The 13,680-nt window shown below is 38.9% G+C and overlaps 1 protein-coding gene across 1 annotated transcript in view; it reads left to right on the forward strand.

Moving 5' to 3' along the window:
- xrcc4 (X-ray repair complementing defective repair in Chinese hamster cells 4) overlaps positions 1 to 13,680 on the forward strand; it is a 44,664-nt gene that overhangs the window by 7,763 nt on the left and 23,221 nt on the right. The gene's annotated exons all lie outside the window — the stretch shown is intronic.

The following is a 13,680-nucleotide window of genomic DNA, read 5'->3' on the forward strand; positions in this document are numbered from 1 at the left end:
CTTGACCCGGCGTATCACTAACTTTATAAAATAGACTGGGCTGATTTGTGAAACTATACACTGGCTCGCCACATACAGTGCCCAGCTTAAGTGAACACACCCATGCTAAAGTTGACTAAAAAGAGGAATAAAAAATCATCTTTTGGAAATTGATCTTAATGCCTTAGAGACAGCAGATTTTTATTTTTAAAGGCCAGTTATTTCATGGATAAAGTTCCCTTGGCCTTTGAAATTAAACTATCCCACATCATCACACACTCTTCACCATACCTAGAGATTGGCATGGGGCTACTTTCCATAAGATCATCTCTCAATGCAAATCATACCAGCTATTAGGCTAACTGAAATAAAACCATGTCAATCTCTAGGTATGGTGAAGGGAATGTGATGATGTGGGATATTTTAATTCCAAAGGCCAAGGGAACTTTATCAGGATGCATATTATCCTGGATCCATGAAACAACTGGCCTTTAAGAATAAAAATCTGCTGTCTCTATGGGAATTTAACATAGGGGTGTCCTGACTTATGCAACCTGTATTTTAAGGAAGAACATTTATTTATTTACGATACATTATTCATTCACAAAGAAAATTGGTGTCCTTAAAGGTTGGATTTTTCCTCATTTTTTAAATTAAGGCATTAAGATATATTTCCAAAAGATTTTTTTTATTCTTCTTTTTAATCAACTTTAGCATGGGTGTGTTAACTTATGCTAGGCACTGTAAACATAATACTAGACCTATATAAAATATAACTCCGGGCTCAACATTAAGGCTTTTCATATGCTTGTCGTTCGAACAAGTAAATTGGTCATTCACTTGTCCAAGTAAAAAAAATTGCTTGTTCAGAAAGAATTTGGATTTTTTGTGTGTTGTAAATACAAATTATTCTGAAGCAATATTCTCATCAGTGTTCAGTCAGCTTTTACATATTTAAATCTGCATATTTATCATATTTTAACCTTTATGAAGAGCATTTTTCCCTTATCGGTTTAAATATATGCTTCATCTTTCATTTTAAATGCTTAAATTTGATCAATAAATTCAATTGAAATAATAAGAAACTATACGGCTGTTGCCAATCAAATTAATTAATTTACACTGAAATTTTTCCAACTGCATTAAATAATGTTATGAGATTGTTTTAAATATTTTTTGAATATTCAAATAGAATGATAGCCTACTTTTAAACACGAAACTAAACCACCAGTAGGGGGCGTCAGGTGACCATGTTAATGAGTGAGTTATTGAGTCATTTATTCAAATGATTTGTTCAAACGGCTGAATCGTTCAGGAATGAGGCAGTTGTTTAATGGGTCATTGAATCTTTGACTCAACCGATTCATCCAAAGCGCTGAATCATTCAGTAATGCGGTTATTTTTTCCGGTGAGATTCTGTGGTTCTGCTGTGATCTTTGTTTTGAACTATTTTCGCTGCTCAAATAGAACAAAAACAGTCAATATTGTGTCTAAAATGTAAGTGACTTGATATTAATTACCTTGTTTATTGAACTGTCATATGAAATTGTCATATTTTCAGTTGTGATGGTATTCAGCACTCGTGGTCATGTGATGTTGCTTAACTGTATCATATCATATGTTATAAATATAAAAACTCCACATTAATTTTTTAACCGCTGTATGTTCATTAAGTTTCTTTGTGTGAACTGCGCTCATTTGTTTCCATTTCTCCTCTTCTGCGCGAGCCTCAACAGCACAATCTTGTTACCGTCAGTCAGGGGCTGTTTGCGGATTTGGCAGTCCGAATGTCGGCAGATATTTTTTTAACGATGATAATTTCAAAAATTAAAATACATTTTAAATGTACAAATATTGTAAGTAAACATCAATAGTCCAAGTTTAGAAAAACATTTTTATTAAGACTTTAAAAAATAATTCTGCATCTATTTTTAGGTGTGCCAGCTGCCACTGTGGGTGGCACCGGCACACCCTGGCACACCCGTGGCTACGCCTATGGCTACAACAGCAGAAGACCCCACCGGGTACCACTCATCTCCACTACAAATAGGAAAAAGAGGCTACAATTTGCAAGAGCTCACCAAAATTGGACAGTTGAAGACTTGTAAAATGTTGCCTGGTCTGATGAGTCTCGATTTCTGTTGAGACGTCAGATGGTAGAGTCAGAATTTGGCGTAAACCAGTGGCCTCAAACTCAATTCCTGGACGGCCACAGCTCTCCACAGTTTAGCTCCAACCAGCTCAAACTCACACCTGCAAGGAAGTTTCTAGCAATCCTGAAGACCTTGATTAGCTGGATCAGGTGGGTTTGATTAAGGTTGGAGCAAAACTGTGCAGAGCTCTGGCCCTCCAGGAATTGAGTTTGAGACCACTGGCGTAAACAGAATGAGAACATGGATCCATCATGCCTTGTTACCACTGTGCAGGCTGGTGGTCGTGGTGTAATGTGTGGGGTATGTTTTCTTGGCACACTTTAGGCCCCTTAGTGCCAATTGGGCATCGTTTAAATGCCACAGCCTACCTGAGCATTGTTTCTGACCATGTCCATCTCTTTTACCCCTTTTCCACCAAGGCAGAGCTGGTGCTGGTTCGGAGCCAGAGCCTAGTTTCAATTCGGTTCTTTGGTTTTCCACACGCAAAGCACCAGCTCCGAACCAGGAAAAGTGGTTCTTAAGTAGCACCAAATCATTGCTGGTCTAGAACAGAGCCAAGTAAGAACCACTTGCGTCAGGGGCTGGGGGCGGGGTTACCGTGACCAACAAGACGAATAGAAACTTGTGACCGCCATTTTTAAATAGCAGCTAGTCGAGCTAATAGCAGCTCGATTATAAATATCCGTCTATGTAAGTTACGGCGAGCTGCACAAACGCGTTGGACTCCGATTTTTTTGTAAACCCATGAGCATCCATAGTATTGCAACGTCCGTTATTGTTGATGGCTTGTTCGAGATGCATCGGAGCGGCGCGGACCGATCGGAGCTGCGGGAGTGTTTGGAGAACATACGACTCCTTGTGCTTTTAGATCGCTATCGCAGTGCTTTGATGTCATGCGGAGATCGATCTGCGAGAAGCCGATGCCTCTCGAACAAACCTGGCGTACTGTTTGGCGCTACCGCACTAGCGTTGCTGGGCAACATGAGACGTATACAGTGACGTAAGATCTGGCTCTGTTGTGGCTCTCTAGCCAGTGGAAAGGCAAATCGGTTCTTATTAAGCTCGTCAGTCGAACCCACTCTGAACCAGCTTTGGCTCTGGCTCTGAACCAGCACCCGGTTCTTGTTGGTGGAAAAGGGGTATTTATGGCCACCATGTACCCATCCTCTGATGGCTACTTCCAGCAGGATAATGCACCATGTCACAAAGCTCGAATCATTTCAAATTGGTTTCTTGAACATGACAGTGAGTTCCCCACAGTCACCAGATCTCAACCCAATAGAGCATTTTTGGGATGTGGTGGAACGGGAGCTTCGTGCCCTGGATGTGCATCCCACAAATCTCCATCAACTGCAAGATGCTATCCTATCAATATGGGCCAACATTTCTAAAGAATGCTTTCAGCACCTTGTTGAATCAATGCCACGTAGAATTAAGGCAGTTCTGAAGGCGAAAGGGGGTCAAACACAGTATTAGTATGGTGTTCCTAATAATCCTTTAGGTGAGTGTATGTATATATCTATCTATTAAAAACATTTATATGTATTTATATGTATACATTTATTTATGTATAACATTTATATGTATTTTTTAAATGTATTTATTTATAATTTTAGATGGATGGATAAAAAGACAGATGGGAATAGACAGACAGATAGATAGATAGATACATGGATGTAGGGCTGGGCGGTATATCGAGTTTGTACAATATATCGATATTTTTTTCCCCACGATATGGAATGAGGCAATATCGTTTATATCGATACAGTAGTTTGATACGAGCACATCTGAAAAATAGTGGAGTACGCAGTGTGAGCTCCTGCAGTGAAAGAACAGTACAATTTGTCCTAAACATGACACAAGCTTATTAAGCGCTTCAAAATAACTGGTAAGATAGTTAACAAGTTTAAAGCAGCTTGCCCTGTCAGATGCTCGGACAGATAGCCTACTGTTAGTGACTGAAAGATAAATACTGGCGCTGTTTAATGCGTTGGAGACGTGGTGCTTTCCTCAGTGCTTAACTTACATTTCACAGGTGTATTCTCCATCTGTAAATGTTCAAACAAATATGTCCATTTCACTGTCAGGAGAGGACGAGCTTCTGCAAATGAATCTCCGCTAAAATTCAAGCTTCCGTGAATGAGCGCCGCCGCGCGCATGCGCACCAAACAGACGAGCACAATAGAAGAGTAGCGCAATAATTCTGACTAAAATACATATTACTAAAATATTTGTTGTTGGAGACAATAAATGTGCCATATGTGGTATTTTAAACCTACAAGTATATTTTTATGAAAGTGACCATTATAATGGGGTAATCAAATGCAGGCTAATATAATTAGTTTGTGCTTTTGTTTTTATTTTCATTTTTAGTTTAGCCTTTAGTCATTTTTAAAAACAAAAGCATTATTTTTGTTTTTAGTTTGTAATGTTACACAGTTAGAATGTAATGTGATTTTAACCACCTTTTTGCACATAATATATTGCATAGCCTACATTACATTCCCTATTTGTTTCCATATCCGTCAATATCATTGTTTGGATATCATTGAGCAGGATGTTAAATAATTTTTTTTTTTAAAATAAATACATTTTCTTTATCCAAATAGAAAAACGTAGAAAAAAGTACTGAAATATATATCGTATATCGCCATTAAACCAAAAAATACCGAGATATGATTTTATGGCCATATCGCCCAGCCCTACATGGATGGATGGATGATAGATAGATATTTTTTATACACATAAGATGTACAAATTGTTTGAGAACTTTTTTTTTTTTTTTTTTTGCTTGTTTGTTCTGTCGTCATCTTCATGAGCACATCTGTTGATTCTGTCTGTTCTGATTCTGTCAATCAATTTTCCATTCTTTTGCTTGTTCATGCTCTTGTTCGTTCATTCATTCCTACATCCCTCTCCTCCATCTGTCTCGTTCCTCTATGGGAACACATCTGTTTTATGGATGAGAGAAGGACTGCACGGTCTCAGCTTGCTTGAGGCTCTACTGCACTCGTGATTGGCCAAAATCACTCTCAACACTTAACCATTGCCAGAGAACTACTCCTCTTTATGTCGAGCTTTAAAGGAGGTTCCCCTCGTTTGATCTCTTGCCAAGCTCAAGGGTGCCGAGGAACTCCAGTGTCTGGGAAGTCTTCGCTAAACTCTCTCTAACGTCAATACATAGATCACGAACCGGATCCAAGTATGTTTTTTTTACACTGCTGCATTTGTTAATGTTAAATTCATCCATCATTTCCATCTGTGTAGTGTGAATGTAGCAGAAACGGTCTGTTTGTAGTGCAAGAGTGTAATTATTGAAGCCTGGAGAAAGATGAATCTGACATAAGGTTTGCTTTGTCTGAAACGTGTCTCAGGAGAGAATTCCTTCACTCTGAACGCCTCGTTTCGAATTCAGACCTGTCTTAAATTGAAGCCAATTTTGCATGCTCATTATTAATGGATTAAGTGGGGGAGTCTCTTTAACATGAGATGTTTTCAAGTATTGGAGATGGACAGATGCTCTCTATATATATATACATATATAAATGGATAGACAGTGCTATAGACTGTGAACTTTTTTCTTGCCGGTGTGACAACATTTTGTTAGAGGTCACACTCGTGCCACCAACACGGTGACCTACTGATAAGTTTTGCCATTTCTGTTGCATATGAAAAACACAAAACGAAATGAAAGTGGAACGAAACCGCGCTTCTCGTTTAAGCTGCGCAGACCATTTATTAGCACAGAGTCAGACCTACGCAAACTCAGAACAGGTTTACTCCCGGGCCAATCTTGATCATGCGACACCGTTACTACACAGCGCTGAGAGATCCAGTGCGGTGGATCCAGAAGCATTTAAATTCGCAGCATTAATAATAATATTGCTGCGAGAACTAGTGAGAAGCATTCAAATTCGGTGCAAAATTCTTCGTTAATAAACCATAGATGATATATCATATCATACGGCGCTGACATGAAAAACAGGAGAAACACTGTGTGCTATGAGTAAACGGGTTATAGAAGGCTTTTCAATCGACAAATCACCATCATTCACCATGGATTTAGCGTTGCAACGCTAATTGTAGTCATGGTATTGTGGAAGAAATAGTCAAATGCTTTTACATTATTCATTTCAGGGTTCATGCAACCTTTTGAGGGTGAAATTCAAGCAAAAAATGTTATTTTGAATGCTATTTTTAACGTAATGACCAAAAAAAAAATTTTTTTTAAAAATTTATTTAAAAGATTTTTACATGTTACCGTTCATTTATATCTGCATCTCAACTCAAGCTCAGTGCTTTATTGTCAGATGTTCTAATAAACATGTAATATTAAAAGTTACTGCTCTTATTAATGCAAAATAATAGTCATTTTCTTGTTAAATTACCTTTATGATTAAAAATCCCCCCCAGCGCCACCGAATCAGGTGCTGGCGCCACCATCTGTAGTGCTACTGCTCTCAAATATTAGTCTGGAGCCCTGATAGAGAAATATCATAGACACATGGGAAGCTCCTGTGACTTGTGCTGAAGTACAGAAAGAAACCCTAACACCCTGGCTATTCACATTCATTTGCCAGTAAATACATAATCATTTGCACTTTATCCTTATCTATAGCATCTACATGCCATTTCCTTACATTTCTTATACGCAACTGTTCAAACTTTTGGGGTTGGTACATTTTTTCAAAGAAGCCTCTCATGTTCACAAAGTCTGCATTTATTTGGTAAAAATACAGTAAAAACAGTGATTTTGTGAAACATAGGTTAGGGTTAAACATTATTACTATGCAAAAAGGTATTTCTGTCCTGTCCCTCACAGAACAGAGTTGTGGCCCATTTTTGGTTCGTGACCCTCCAGTTAAGAACTGATATATAAAGAGAGCAAAAGTGTTGTTAGTGCAGCAGATTAGTAAAAAAAATCGTTCACTTTGGTATAGAAGCATGAAATTTGGCACAGATACTCTCTAAGGGCCACTATTTTGGAAAAAGGCGTTGGCCACTCAAAAATTCAATGTGGCGGCCAATTTTCAAGATGGCCGCCATTGCCAAAGGCAAAGCCCCAACTTTTGTCCCCAACCCGCATCTCCTCCCGCAGCTTTTGTCACAGACCCACGAATGAGGCATCAAATCGTTCGGATTATTCGGAAATGGTGTGCTATGACTTTTATAAGTGATCGGGGGTACGATGTTCGCACTAGGGGCGAAAAAGCGGCCGAAAAAAATCCCATAGACTTAACATTGCGACAAACTTTGACGATTCATAGCTCCGAGCGAGGATTTCGCAGAAACGTGTGGTTTACCACATTTGAAGAGGCTGGCAGGCTCTGTAAGAACATACCTCACAACGGGGTAAAAGTTGCACCCCTGGGGGGCAGGAGCTGCCCAAAGTTGCCCCATTGACTTAATATGCTGTAGGACGGCCCATGAAATTGTCACGTGATGAAGAAAATAAGGAAGATGAGGATTCAAGTGCAGGAAGGTAAGTTTAATTAAATGACTACAAAACAACATGAAAACTGAAAACCAAAACTGAGACACAGGAAACACAAGGGAAACAGATAATAACGAACCAACACAGGACTGCAAACACAAGGAGACTAAATAGGGAACAAATGACAGAAGCCATAGCGAAGCAGATAGTCCATTGGGTGGCCAGGGCAAAGCAGACTACCCATCGGGCGGCCAGGGCGAAGCAGATGACCCATCGGGCAGCCAGGGCGGAGACGACAGTCCATCGGGCGGCCAGGGCGGAGACGACAGTCCATCGGGCGGCCATGGCGGAGGAACAGGAACAGACCCTGGCTCAGGCTCAGGAACAGACACAAGCTCAGGCACAGGAACAGACATCGGCTCAGGAACAGACACCGGCACAGGCACAGGAACAGACACAGGCTCGGTGGCGGCCATCTTTTCCGGAGGCACTGGATCGGCAGACGTGACGCGAGCGGTCCCTGGATTGGCAGACGTGACGCGAGCGGTCCCTGGATCGGCAGACGTGATGAGAGCGGTAACAAGCAAGACAGGTGAGGGAGATAATACAATTAACAGGTAACGAGATGGGAGGGGCTGACAAAAGACAGGAGAGCACATGGCACAAAGGAAACACATGACAAGCCATGTGCTCACAATAAACAGAACTAGAACACAAGAACATGACAAACCAGGAATGTCAGACCTCTGTCACCAACTAAGATAAGACCAGACAGAAGTGACAGAACCCTGACAGAAATGGGTAGTCATACACATTGCATAGGGATTTTGTATTGAACATAGCTCTGGATCACAGTGTCATAGAGACAAGGGGACGGGCTCATTTTAATCAGACGACCAATCAGTCTCTCAGGATCATTGTGAAGCTATTAAGCCACGCCCTAGCAACCATTTACAGCACCTTAGCAACAAGTTCCATTCCACTGAAAGAGATAAAAGGGATAGAAGTATCATAGAAACATGAGTGTGGTCTCGTTTTACCCGGGGCAGCAAACATTCAATCATGAATTACCTGAACACTTCTAGCCGGTCCCTAGCAACCATTGTTGAGCACCTTAGCAACCAAAATCCAAAGAGGTATATCTTCTATTCTGAATGTCATAGAGACATAGGAGTTGGTTTATATCATTCATAGTGACACGCAGCCTTTAACGTTTCATGATTGGCAGCTGCCAAGCCACACCCTAGCAACCAAAGAGAGTACCCTAGCTAACATTTTGCAAGACATATACTGCCCTACAAAGGCAAAAGACCTTAACTCGCTAGAGTGTGGAACTAAGAAAAATGACTTCAAAGATTTGTAGTTGTCCCGCCAAATTAATTATAGGTAGGACACTGGAAATTTGGCAATTAGATGTTTAAGTAATAAACATTATCTACATAAAAAAATCTTGAGCTCAAACTTGACTTTTGACCACTATTTTAAAGTTACTGTACTCTGCCTTTGTATTGTCAGCAAAAAGTGAGAAGTCATGCCAAGGCAAAAGACAGTGACTTCCACATTATCAATATTTGGTTAGTGATCACCATTAACAAAATCATTATAGTAACACTTGTTTAAAATCTAGTGATCATGGCATTTATTTTGAATGATTTACAATTACTTATAGCCATCTACTTATTGTGCTTTGGTTGCATTCTGGTGGCCCTATTAATTCATTAGACATGACAAAATACTTCCGTAGCGGTAAAGAGTATAGGCTATCTTCAAGTGGTACTGAATGGCATAAGACTTTCTAAACACGCGTTCAAAATGATCACGATAAAACAGATCCTCGCGCACATTCAACCCGGAGACTGGATTATAGCGATGGATCTGAAAGACGCATACTTTCACAGACGCTTACCGAGATTCGTGTTCAAGTTGTCACGCTCCTCATCCGTTCACGAAAAGTAGCCTATGCAGTGCTTTCCCCCTTGAGACTCAGTAGGGAGCGCGTTCTGGACTACCTAGACAACTAATGCATTTATAGCACAACCTTCTGTGTTCTGCGTCTTTTCAGTATGCGGTGGTTTCAGCTGCCTGTCTGCCCTATTATTGTGCTTGTGGACTTCGCTCGTCCCGCGGATTCATTCCGGACGCTGTGATTGTATAACCTGCTTGTAACAGCTGAGCTGGTCTGATGTTGTATGCACCAGCACTTGCTTCATTATGTTGTATGCACCAATATACCCTTGTTGCTTCATTATTATCACTCCCTGTGATGTATTTGTCCTGCGTCGGCTCGACCGTGTTCAGGGCGGTGCTGAAAGTGCCGGCGAAGTTTTGGCTCTCTGCCAGCTAGATGCATTAATGTTTCAACCAGATCCGGTAACCGAACTGGGTGAGGCGGGGCTTTAGTTCTTTGTTGTATTCACCTGCTATGGCATGTGTAACACTTTTCTGTCAACTCTGCATATATCCTTCGCGATCGATATCACACGTTTGTCGATGGAGCGGGTTAAGAGCATACTATCTGACCGCATTAGTGCAGGACAAGGCTCTGAGGACATCAGAAGTTACAGGGACTGATGGCAGCTGTAAGTACACAGGCCAAAAATGTGCAAAAAATATCAATAACTCATTTTCAACCAAAAACGAAGTTACGGTCTTTTGCGTTTGCACGGCAGCATATCTCTGCATCAGAACATCGTATGGAGATGGGGGTTGGCTCTTTTGACTCATGCTAGCAAACAGGAGTTCCAACATGCTACACATGCTAGCTGTGAACAGCTACATGCTAATAGCGATTAAGTAAGTGCTAGATCATGCCAAGAAAATGCTAAGAACTCCAATAGTGACCATCTGTGACAACTACTAACCACCTACCAACACCATAGCAACCACCCAGAATACCCTAGCAACCGCCTACCAATACCATAGCAACGACCCAGAACACTCTAGCAACCACCTAGCAACCACCTGAACACATGAATAAGCCATATCTCGGCACCAGAACATCGTACAGACATGTTTGTTGGCTCGTATGCAATCATGTACCACACCCTAGCAACCGAGTGGCGAATTTTGCCACTGCAAGCACCCACTCACATTTTCTTCTGGAAATGTACATTCTATGGCCATCTTGAAAATGGTCGCCATCTTGAATTTTTGAGTGGCACACGCCTTTTTCCATGATAATGTTCCTTGAAGAATATTTGTTCCAAATTTCATGATAGCATCACCATTTGAAAAAAAATATGTAAGTATTCAAGAAAAATGGCGGCCATCTCGAAAAATGGTTGCCATCTTGAATTTTTGAGGGACAAGCACTGTTTTCCAAAACAACATTCTGAAGAGAGTATTTTCACAAAATGTTATGCCTACATGATACCACTGTTAGAACAATTGACGATGAGCATTTGACAGAAATAGCGGCCATCTTGAAAAAATGGCCGCCATATTGAATTTTTGGGTGGCCACGCCTTTTTCCCAAAAAATGACCCTTGGAGAGTATCTGTGCCAAATTTCATGCTTCTATACCAATTTGAACGATTCTCTTGAAATATGCCATTAATCTGCTGCACTATGTAGTGTAAGTTGTTTTGTAGGCTTGAAAATCTGGTAAAATTGTTAAATTATCTGTTATTTTCTTACATTTCACTAACACCTTATTGCTCAACTCGACAGACGTAATCTTGTCATTTTCAACATTAAGTTATTTCTCTTTTCTTTTTCGTTTTTGCTGTCACAGCAGAGGTGACTAAATGAAAATGGCATGTGTCTGTTTTGGAAAAAGGGAAACTGACCCTCGGCAGGAGAGGGAAGTTTGGCCACATGCGTAATTTAGTATGAAAGAGTCGTCATTAGGTTGCTTGCTGACATTTGTGTGGACTTCTGTAACATTGAATATTGCTTAATATTATAACAACCTGCAGTAATGATAGCAGTATTATTGTTACAAAAGTGACACAAAAAAACTATATCAAATAAATTCTGTTCTTTCGAACCTTCTATTCATCTGCGAATCCTGAACTGTATTGTGGTGTCCACAAAAAAACTGTTCATATTATCAGCATATTAAAATGATTTCTGAAGGATCATGTGACACTGAAGACTGGAGCTTTGAATCACAGGAATAAATTACGTTTTGAAATATATTAAAATCTACAACAGTTATTTTCAATTGTAATAATATTTTTACTGATCAAATAGATCAAAAGTTCGTTAAAAACATTAACATTAAACACTCTTACCGACCCCAAACTTTTGAACTGTAGTGTATTATGTTTAATGCACTGAACTGTGGTTATGAATTAACAGAAAGCTCCAGCTGTCCTCTTCTTGACTTTTGAGTGTGTTTAGGGCTTCTGTAGCTTCCCACAAGCATGTCTGAGCTCCCACGCTTTAGTTTATCCATTATTATGCTCTTGAGTAAAGCTGTTTTGGACATTTGAAGGTTCTCCGCCTGCTTCCTTGGCTCCAAATACGCCTTAAAAATCCGAACCAGCGCTCTTATGTAAGTGTTATTGTGCCAGTGTTAGGATTTAGTAAATATTTGAGGTAATTAATGGACTGCTGAGACACAAGCGTTCTGTTTGATATTAAATATGACCATATCGAACTGCTTTTATCATGGCGGTGCTTTTAAAAGTCATCAACCAAGTTTTTATTTTTAGCCGTACTTTCTAAGGCGAGCAAACCCCTAATATAAGTATTAAACTTTTTTGTACTACAGACATGAATGATTCGTCAAATCTTGCAGCTTGTTGCTCCTGAAGGGAAGTTACTTTCTAAGTAAGGACAGACTGTTATTTGTTTGTGGTTTTCTTCAAGCTTGCAGTGTGGTGGTAAGACACAGCTGTAGTGTTCTTCAGTGCAACAGCTGACAGAAAACCCTTAAAGAGTCCCGTGCAAATGGTCGGGTTGAGGTTTGGAAAAGCAGGTGTTTGGCCTGCCAGGACAGCTCTGACACAAGCGTTTGAAGACGGCACTTTCATTACAGTCAGTAACCCTCTAAAGACTTACGGACAGCCTGACTTCTGTTTCCTAAAGCATATATTACTCCTTCACCGATATTCCTTACAGGTGGGCTGAAAACAGGCATTTTCTTGAACAGCCGAGGTTGCACGTCATGATGACATAGTGGTATTCCTACAATGTCAAAAGGATATTACACATTTCACTAGTAATGGTTGGCCAGATTTGGGAGAAAAAAATATGCTAAATGTCTAATAAATCATTAAAGGGCCATATCATGGTAAACTGTTTTTATCGCTCTTTTTAAATAGTTCAATATACTATACATAATATAGAATATACTAGACTTTAACAATAACAACCAAATCTACACTCTGAAAAATAAGCTGAAATATGGAACAAAAATCATTGTAATCAAAATCATGAGCTCATTACTATAAGACATATATAACTATACAGATGATTAAAAATGGTAACCGTAAAATTTGATTTTGTTTAATTATAATTTGATAATTTTAATTAATATTTTTAATTTTATAAAAGTGTTTGTAATATTTTATATATATATATATATATATATATATATATATATATATATATATATATATATATATATTACATAAAATATTAATTTACAAATATAAATATTTTAATAAAATATATAACTATTTTAAATATAAAAATATATATTTAACCATATATAATTTATAAAAATAATGTTTATTAGTGTTAAAGAAAGTTACTACACACACAAACTGACGTTCAAAAGTTTGGAATAATCAAGATGAAATAATCAAGAAGTCTCTTATGCTCACCAGGGCTGCATTTATTTGATCAAAAATACAGTAAAAACAGTTATATTGTGAAATATTATTACAATTTAAAATAACTGTTTACTGTTTCAATTTATTTAAAAAAATTATTTATTCTTGTGATGCAAAGCTGAATTTTCAGCATCAATACTCCAGTCTCCAGTCACATGATCTTTCAGAAATCATTCTAATGAGATGTATAACAACAACACAGTTATATAATTACTAATATACAACATAATTCGCTTATATAATATATTTATATTCTGCTTTTTTATAATTTATTTTAAAAAAATCGGTTTATTAGTGTTATAGAAATTTATTACAAAACATTGCCTTTTTC

This window comes from Siphateles boraxobius, unplaced genomic scaffold, assembly GCF_051911475.1.
Source record: "Siphateles boraxobius isolate OS27281-9 unplaced genomic scaffold, OSU_SipBor_1 25, whole genome shotgun sequence".
Lineage (NCBI taxonomy): Eukaryota > Metazoa > Chordata > Actinopteri > Cypriniformes > Leuciscidae > Siphateles > Siphateles boraxobius.